A 10,336-nucleotide genomic window follows, 5' to 3' on the forward strand; every position below is an offset into this window, starting at 1 on the left:
TTTTTAAAAACTAATCTCAAAGCAAGCTCTGGGAGGCTCCTTTTGTAATTCTTCGTGGCCATTCAACTCCTTCGAACCGCACTTACGAACCTTTCCTTTAGCATTGATCGGGTATCTGTCTGGTATTATCACAATACAGGTACTTACCCTCCTGACTACCTCCACGCCTAGGGTGCGGGCGCCCTGCAGACAACAATTGCCTTTAACTCCTCTTGTTCACAGCAATCGAAAAAGGAAACCGAACCTAGACTTTGACTTTAAGAGACCAACACTTAAAGATCCGCGGTCTCCTCAAAGAATGGAAAGCTGAGCACTTACTCGGGCCACTCTGGAAAGGGGGAAAACCCCACTTTGTTTCCAGTATCTACACACTCGGGCGATGACTGTATGAATTCCCGGGATACTGCTGTGTTTCTTTACTTTACTTTGTATTTCCGCCGGGCAGCCTGTGTGGTAAAACCTGTTCATGAACAGAGCACATACTTCACAAACAATAAAGCAACATGTCTTTCAATATTATCATAACGAAGAAAAACAAACAAAGCTGAAGAGGCCTCTTTAAGAGCTCTCCAGGTGCATGAGTCAGGGTGCTGACGTGGCGGCAAGGACCCGAGTAGGGAAAGCCATCCATCGGGAGAGCACACCTTTCCTAGTTACCCGAGCGGCTGCCAAGTCACTTGGTCCTGTTTAGACAGAGCTGCTGCCTCAGAAAAAGAAGAAGAAAAAAGGAAAAAACGGGACGTCACTGGACAGTAGGCGGTCCACTGAAAATGCCTGGGTTCTCCCGACAACTATCCTGGTAAAAGCAGACAATACACAGGCAGGCAGGAGGTCTTTCCCAGCAAAAAATCTGATCCTATGCACCTAACCAAAGGCTGGGTGTTCCTCAAACAGCACGCAGTTTTCCAAGTGGGGAGACTGGCATGTGAACCCCATAAACACTACTTTTCCCACACCAGATGCTCCCAGATGGCCTCGGAATCCCTGAAGGAACCAGAAACAAACCTTCTGACTTTACTCGCCAGCTGGAGAGAACAGAGACGTACCCAGCGATCCACTCCATGTTCAAATTCATTACCCAGTCCAACTCCAAAGACGGCCTAAAGCTCATGAAATTCTTGGACACTAGTTCTTTGACTAAAGTCTGCCCATCGCCATGGGTTACCCCAGTGCTCATTAGGATATTAGAACAAAAGGACCCCAGGGGGAGGGGGGCATGGCGGTGAAGGTGCAGTGAGATTTCACTGTTAAGATACACTCCAAATCTACTCCAGTGCCACAGATTTGGGCTTTTTGGTGGGGAAGGTTGGGAGGGACAGGATCTTACTGAAATGTATAAGCAAATGAGATCCAAAAGGGATCCTGTAGAGCATGAGACCAGGAGCTCTTCTGTATGTGAAGGATGCTATGGTAAGTCTGGAAAACATCACAAACAACAGTCCTCTCTCAGATACCCACATCACATATTAGTACACTGAAGGCTCTGACATGTCCTGCTGTGAAGAAACCTATAGAGCCCAAATTTTTTGGTCTCCCTGAAAGCTTCTGGAGCAAAACAGTTACTTATTTTTTTTTTTTTTCTTTTAAGATTTTACTTGTTTGTTTATCTGGGAGAGATAAAGAGAGGAATTAACAGCAGGGGGAGGGGCAGAAGCAGGCTTCCCCACTGAGCCGGAAACCCACCATCCCAGGACCATGAGGGATCATGATCTAAGCCCAAGGCAGAGGCTCAACCAACTGAGCCACCCAGGGGCCTTGGGGCAAAACACTTCCTAACATCTTTCCTCAACAGACTACAGGTCCCAGGACACCAGAATCCACGCTGCTTTCTTCGACTGCCGTTCCTCAACTGTTTAACACAGTTCTGGATGCTTAAATAAGTGTTTGATGAGTTAATGAATGTCCTAGGGCAGTAGGGTCCCACAGAACATGGTTTATAAGACTATTTCCATCTCTGTGGAATAGTCTAAATAAAGACAACCTCCCCAAAAAGGAAGATCACTTTGAAGATCACGTTCAACTCCCAGTTTGTGAGGTTACTGTTCAGAGTCCACGAGCATTTACCATTTGTGGTCAGAAAATTTCTCCTTTGTTCTCAAACTATCTTCTGTTAGCATCAAATTAACCTGACCATATATACCAAAATTATTAGTATCTAGACCAGTGATGCTTAAAACTTATTGTGTATAAAAAAATCTACTGAGGGTCGCCTGGGGTGGCTCAGCCAGTTAAATGGCTGCTTTCGGCTCAGGTCATGATCCCTGGGTCCTAGGATCAAGTTCTACGCTCAGGGGTGCACCTGCTTCTCATTCTGCCTGCTGCTCCCCTTGCTTGTGGTCCCTCTCTCTGGCAAATAAATATATAAAATCTTTAAAAAAAAATCTACCGAGGGGACTGTTAAAAATACAACATCCTGGGGATCCAGCATTTTCAGAGTACTTCTAGAGAGAGCCCAGGTCTCGACATTTTCCACAAATATCCGAGGTCATCCTGACAGGTGTTCAGGTGGAATCCACTCTCAGAAATGCTGAACAAGAGCCCCCGTGGAAGAGGAGTCCCTAATTTGGTATCAGAAGCCTGGTTTGAGGCCCAGTTCGGCATCCCCACCACTCACGGGGCCATGGCAGTGACCTCCGAGCTTTACTTCCTCTTTGCAGGACTCATGATCCATTTCCTAACCTAGATACCAAACCGCCGCGCACCCACCTCACAGCACTGGAGAAGGGGAGAGCTTTTATGAAACTCTGCCCTGAAACCTAGCAGGTACTCACACACACTGTTTAACAAATCAATAAGTTCACAGTTATTTTAACGTTCTATGGTATTAAACAAGCTCTATCACAGCAAGCATTCAACACAGAAAGATTTTCTGCTGATTCTTTGAAGACAGACAACACAGAGCTAGACCAACGGCGCATGCAGCCATGCCAGTCCACTCGGCAAACTGTCCCTCAGAACACTTGACTCATGTCTATGGACGTGGACACAGTAATTAGCCAAAGCATGGCGAGAGCCAAGCTATGAGACACTGGCCACAGCATACAGAATGCTAAACTATTTCCTCTGCCTGGCACCAGGCCTTCAAAAAGTGGACTCTCCATTCTTAAGTGGCCTATGAATTTACACAGGTGGCTCATGCTTATCAAGTACTTTCATTAATAATAATTAATCATTGTTCAAAAAGTAGAATGCAGTGGAGTACGTTAACGATAACACAGTACTCAGCATATTTAATTCTCTCTCCATTCTGAAGACTCTTCTGGAGCCTGTCACACTCAGGGTAATTGCTGTGAAAACCGCTCAATCATCCTACAAGAACCATTTGAAAACACTAGAGACGCTGTCGATTGTCTCCCAACTTTTTGCGGTATACTCTGAAGTCTGCCTTCTGGCGTGGGTCCAATATTGCTTATTTACGTTTTCTTTATAAGAAAACAAACTCTACAACTGAAAAAAATCTCTGCCTAAAAGACAAATTATTAAAATTTTCCAACTAGTGAAAGTATTACTGTACTTCCTATATATTAACTTGTCATCTTTTGGTGTTGGCTTTTCTTGACCATCTGATTTTAAACTTTTAAATTTTAAGTGTTTATCCCACCATGCAAGGCATTCAGTGGATACCCAACAAATTTCATTGGCTCATGGACCTGTGGTGAATGACAGCAGCAAGAGAACTTGGAAAACTGAATTCATGCCATGATGTTTATCATTGCCTTTGTGCTTAATGTTCTGGTTGTGATCTACTTTCCTTGCCTGTGCCCCATGTTAGCAAGTAACAAATGTGATTGATTACAGGACTCATGAAGGTAAACAAGTAAATGAATCAAGCCACATATGGTGATCCCATGAGAAGACAGCAGTGACAGCTGGATTCCAGCTAACAATCACCATGAAGAGAACACAAAAATACAGCCCCAGCATTGCTAGATCTTCCCATGTTTCCAGAGATGTTGGACACATAACAGGTACCCAGTAAATATTTACTGTATCAATTAACTCAAAGACTCAAATCTCCATCAGATACATCTAGATTTTAGATGTAAGCAGCATAAAGTCATAGTAAGAACACAGATTCTCAAGCCAGACTGCCTAAGTTCAAAATTTAACTCTGGCACTTCTCAGCTACATGACCTTGAGAAAGTTATATTAAAAAAAACTCTGCCCTTAGTGTTCTCATCTGTGAAAAGGGGAGAAAAGAATGGTATCGACCTCACAGGGTTGAGAACTTAATTTTTCAGTACTTATTAAATCTCAGGATAATACCTGGTACATTGCAACTGCCACGTAAGTAGGGAGGCTCACACTTAAACTCCAAAACACCTTACAATTCTCACATGCATTATCCCATCTTTTCACCACCATAACTGGTGGGTGAATGTCTTGCTCTGTCGACAAGGAAATGGAGTTCCCCTCACGATCCTTCAAGGCCGTTCAAGGCAACAGCTATGCATATGACTCCTGCAGGAACTCTGGGCTGCACACTTAGAAAGCATCTAGTGAATTACCGGATAGCATATTCCATAAAATAACAGATGCAGAAATCGGGTCCAAGATTTCTAGTGGACAGAATCAGAGATATCTCCATTAGCGTTCACCATAACCCTTCTTACTCAATAACAAAATTATGAAATAAAATGAAGATCTGATTCAAACCACGGTATGGTTATTTATTATTATTATTTTTTTAAGATTTTCTTTATTTGAGAGAGAGAATGAGAGAGAGCATGAGAGGGGAGAAGGTCAGAGGGAGAAACAGACTCCCCATGGATCAGCCCAATGTGGGACTTGATCCCCCAGACTCCAGGATCATGACCTGAGCTGAAGGCAGTCGCTTAACCAACTGAGCCACCCGGGTGCCCTTTCTGGTTATTTTTAACTCATACTTTAGTTACTCAAAAGCAGCCAATTTGAGAGAATATGCAAATCCTTTATATTCAGTAACATCTGTATATATTCCTCCCTTTCATTAATTTTTGCTTTCACATTGCACTGCAATACTTTATTTAGTTTCTCTTTTCTCTGACTCCAAGATCTTTCTGCTGGGACTTTACAAGCACATCACCTGACTGTGTGTGGCTGTGCATTGAAACTGCTAAGTTAGGAACACCCTGTCAATCTTTTCTTTGATTTTCCTGGTTGGTGTTAGTTTAAGGCAGATCCTTAATGTCATTTAAACAGAAGAGACTATTTAAAATTTCTTGGTAGATGAATTTGATAATGATAATTTTTTAAAAACAACAACTGTCTTCTTGGGATAAAAGATCTCATTCAGCAGGGTAGACACCTTATCTGAATAACTCAGAACTTCTTCGAACAAAAAGGTCAATGTAGCCATAGCTGTTTCCTTGTCTTAAACAACAGCAGTAACTTTATTTAGTGCTCGATAACCCGCATTACACGAAGTCACTGTCTGGGTATGATAGAAGAGCCTTCTCTTTTTTAGGGTTTAGAGTTTTAAATATTTGTTGTGTGTTGTTTTTAAATCTGAGTCTTCTCATGTATAAGAAAAGCACTTACTGTTAAAAAATAATTACTATTAAATTGGACTTTATACAAATTTAAAACTTATGAATTGTGGGGCATTAACAAGAGAGTGAAAAGCCTGGGCACACCTGGGTGGTTCAGTGTGTTACATGTCTGGTTTTTGGTTTTGGCTCAGATCCTTATCTCAAGGCTCCAGAGATGAAGCCCCACGTCCGGCTCCATGCGGAGAGGGAATCTGCTTGAACATTTTTTTCCCCTCTCCCTCTCCCCTTCTCGTGCTCACTCTCTCCCTAAAAGAAACAAATAAATCTTTTTAGAAAAAGTGAAAAGTCAAGAGAATGGTTAAAAATATAAATACTTGCAAGTTATATACCTGCTAAGTATCCAATACTCAGAATAGATAAAGAACTCTTACAATTCAACAGCAAAAAGACAAGCAACCCAATTAAAAAATAAGGAAAGATCGTGAGTAGACATTTCTCCAAAAATGATATTCAAATAGCTAAATAAGGACATGAAAAGATGCTCGCATCCTTAGTCATTATGAATACTCAAAACCACAGTGAGATACCACTTACACCCACTAGTATAATTTTTTTTTAAAATAAAAATGAAATAAATGTTGGGGAAAACGTAGAGAAACTAGAACTCTCCATTGTTTTTGGCAGGACCGTACAATTTTGTAGCCACTGTGGAAAGCAGTATGGGGATTCCTCAAAAAGTTCAACAAGGAATTAAGGTAGGACTCGGGAATTCGACTACACCCAACGGATCTGAAAACATATATTCAAGCAAAACCTTGCAAATGGATGTTCATTTCAGGATTATTCATAATAGACAAAAAGTGCAACAACACAATGTCCATCAACTATATATAGACAAAATGTGGTCTATCCACAAAATCCAATATTATTCAGCCATAAAGAGAAATGAAGCACTGACACGAGCTACACCACTGATAAACCCTGAAGCATGACTCTAAGTGAAAGAAGTGGGGACCCATCAGGCCCCGCGTTAAGTGGTCTCAATTCTAGAATGTCCAGAAGAGGCAAATTCATAGAAACAGAATGTGGATGAGTGGTTGACAGGGATTGAGAGGAGAGAGGAACAGGGGATTGCTTCCTGGGTACAGGGGCTGAAGAAACAGTGGTGTCAGCTGCACATCATTGTGAATCCAGTAAAATATAGTTACGTTATATGCTTTAAAATGGCTTAAATGTTTAAATCTATGATATCTGAACTCTTACCTCATTAAAAAAAAACACCTCAGTTTTTCACAACTTGAGAGAATAAACAAATCCTTTATATTTAATAACGTCTGTCTGTATTTCTCCCTTTTATTAATTTTTGCTTTTAAATTGCACTGCACTATTTTGGTTTCTCTTTTCTCTGACTCCAAGATCCTTCTGCTGGGACTTTACAAATACTTCACCTGACTACAGGCCTGAGTGTGGCTGTGTGGAGTGCATCACCCAAATGATACTGATGAGTGAAATGCTGAATTTCAGATCAGTGGCTGACAAGTTGTCCTATTCCCTTTATTTCCCTGGGCCATTTATCATTAGCCTTTGCTCTTGAATGGCATTTCTGGTTTGTCAGTTTGCCCACAGAAATTTCTTTTCTGATGTTACATCTCCATATCCAAAACTTTCTCATCAATAGTTTAGCCAATTTGACCATCACAGATCAATGAATAGATGTGGGAACCTTCTCTCTTTTAAGTTATATTACAATGTTTAATTTGAAATAATAGAATATTGATGAGTCTGGCAAGGGGAGGGATATGATTTATCGTAAGTCAGTAATTTGTATCTATCATTAATTTACAAGAGACTAATGAATAAGAAACATTAATATGTCTAATAGAAAACACAAAGGACATTAAGAAAAAACTAAGTATCCAGTAAGTCGCCCCCCAAAAGAAGAATACATTTCTCCCAAAAAGAAATGTCTTTTTTTACTATTAAATGTTAACAATAAAATAGAGATTATATAAATGGGTCAGAAAGATAAACTATGTGCCCCGAACTTGATTCTTCTGTCCTGCAAATTTTCCTGTCAACTAGGTTATACAATGGAAAATGCTGGAAAAAACTTTAAGCTGGGGAAAAAAATATCTCATTTGAATATATACTTGTAAAGCAGTTGAAAGGAGATTCAGTTAGATCAGAGGATATAACTAAAGAATCATGACAAAGTTATATAGAAAGTTCTGAAAAGCAATGTAGTTGTCAATGAATTTCAAAGATACAATTTCCTGAAATTATGTTAGATAATTTTTATTTAAATTATTTTTTAAAATCTCAAAGAAAATTTCTATATCAAAAAGTCATGTTTACCTTTTATGACAGAACTATTTAAATGTTAATATGGCCAGGTTTTTTCCAAATAGGCAGAAGGGGAAAACAGAGCAAGCAGTTGAATAATTCAAGTTAAAACAAAGAAAATCACTTTCATCTCAAGTAGGTGTCTCACTGAGGTGCAAAGCAAAGGCAGTTTTAACCAGAACTACCTAGAGAATTGTGGTGAGAATAATCCTGTCTCACAGAAGCTGAACAAATCTGGTTCATGTAATGTTATTGCAAGGAAATTTGAGAAACATAGAAACTAAAACCAACCTGTTGAAGGTGAACAAGAATGCGATGAAAAAAAAAAAATGCTTATATTTTAGGTCAAAATTAAGTGAGACAGAAGAGTGCACAGAAGACTTTGCAGGTGGCATTAGGGACTCAGTGATCAAATTTTAAAAACACTCAGCCACAGCATACATCTGAACATTCAGCCCAAAGTCACCTAAGCTAAGAGTTCTATTTCTTCACATAAGGGGGAGGAATGAAGCTAAACAGGTGAGACAGAAAAGGAAAGCGCTGAGTTAATGGAAATTCCTTGTCAGAAAGAGTCGCTCAGGTCTTCTTTCCGCTCTCCAGAATTCCCCTTCTCCATTTTTTCTCTCAGGCCTCGGACCTTTCCCCAGATTTGTGTCAATTTAATAATCAAACGGAATCCTGAAGGAGACAGTACTCGGCTCCTGTAAACTCTCACTTTTTAGGAAAAGAAGTCTCTCTATAAGGGAGAACAGATAGGCCAGGAATTACCCCCATAGCTGGAGTCTCCGGGGCCTCGGACCCAAGAAAGATTGTTCAGGATGACAGGGAAAGGGGTTGCTCCAGCTTTTAGGAAAAGGGGCCACTGCCTTCATCCAACCACATACACCTAGCACAGTAAATTTTGTTTCGAGTCAAAGCTCTGGCTAGGGAAAGGGAGAGGGACAACTACAGCACGGGAGTCCCCAGATGACCCAGCTTCACTGTAGAGAGACCGGGATGGTAGCCAAGGGATTAAGGGTGAGGCCGAAGCAGACAGGGATTGGCACAAGAGCAGCTCAAAGTTTTAGGGCTCAGAACACTCTCTGGGTCTGAAAGGGGTTCGGGTTGATCTTCTCACCCTTGGGACAGAGCCACTCATGGCACTAGGAAAACATCATTTAGGGACTGTCGGCTGGGGGGTGGGGCAGAGGTGGTCACCTCTGCCAAACCCTAGTGTATTGTTTCCTTCTTATGGCCTTTTCTCAAGGCTTACAGGTCACAGACCCAAAGAATTTAAAGAGGTCAGTTCCTCATTCTGCCACTTTCCAGAGTTCCTTGGAAAGTAAGCTATTTGGGAGGAATGGGATTTCTTCTCTTCACTAGTACCTTTGGAAACAGGCATGCCTCCTCCTGCTCAGCCTTCACCTCCTCCCATACACAGTTTACTCTCTACTTTTGTCCGGATGGTGGACCGTCCTCTTTACTCACACTCTGGTAGAGGATTTGGGGTCTTTCTTATCCAGGGTCCCAGCCAGGGGCAAAGGGCCCAGGGGGCCTGGAGGCCACAGAGGCAAAGCACAGAAGAGCTGGGCCAGAAAAGAACCAGAAGCCAGGAGAGAACTAAGATCCTGCCACACAGCAGCGGGAGGAAAGAGCTAACCCAGAGCTTGGGGCAAGTTTATTTGACTTCCCTAACCCAGGAAGCTGCCAAGTTCTAAGATCCCATCAGACCCCCAAAAGCCCTCCGGGTTCCCACAATTCCTAACAGCAAAATGCTCTAGGCCAGCACTCTTCTTCTCACTGCGCAGTCCTGGAGCCTGGCACGCCGCGTCCACCTTCAGGCCCCTGATTCTATGCCCAAGAAGAATGGCCGGGGTGGGACAGAGCAATCTTGGCCTTTTCCATCTTGACTCAGCTTCTGAGGCGCGTCCTAGAACACTGGGGACAGGGGCTCAGAATGTGTCTGAGGACCAAGCGCTGGGGAGGCTGAGAAGCTCATGAAGTCAGTCAGGGGGAGACCAGAGGTCACTGCCAGAGACCCTGGGCTGGGGGCTTATTGTCTTGGGCTAACGCCAGCGCTGTAGAAACGCCCCGTTCTTTTCAAAGGAGACAAGGGGAAAAAACAGCTAGTTGCAGTCACTCTTGTTGGCATACCTTTCCCTTTAGCGCATCTCTTGTCTCATTTGCTCCTAACTTCCACCTTTCTTTGGTGTCCCTCTCTCCTTCCTCCTGTCTTCCTCTTAGGACATAGGCAAGAAAGTAGAGGCCCAGACAAATGCGGGATAGGAGAGCTGAGTGGTATTTACAGTCTGGGAATGAGGGAAGTGGGGCGGGGGGGGGGGGGGCGGGGGCATACTCTAACACGTCACACCTCCCCCAATCCAGGACCCTGTCACTAGTTTCTGCGACAAAGTTGCACCAAGTTTGGTATCTACCCATACCCCTGAATGCGGCCCAGGGACTGTAGCAGAAAGCTGCTTCTGCTTCTGACTTGGCCCTTAGGCTTCTGCAAGCTGTTTGGGGCGGGCCCAGGGGTGGGAATC

At 42.6% G+C, this 10,336-nt stretch overlaps 1 protein-coding gene across 2 annotated transcripts in view; it reads right to left on the reverse strand.

Moving 5' to 3' along the window:
- Nucleotides 1-10,336, reverse strand: part of ESRRG (estrogen related receptor gamma) — a 622,335-nt gene that overhangs the window by 610,440 nt on the left and 1,559 nt on the right. The gene's annotated exons all lie outside the window — the stretch shown is intronic.

This window comes from Mustela lutreola, chromosome 14 (assembly GCF_030435805.1).
Source record: "Mustela lutreola isolate mMusLut2 chromosome 14, mMusLut2.pri, whole genome shotgun sequence".
Taxonomy (NCBI): Eukaryota; Metazoa; Chordata; class Mammalia; order Carnivora; family Mustelidae; genus Mustela; species Mustela lutreola.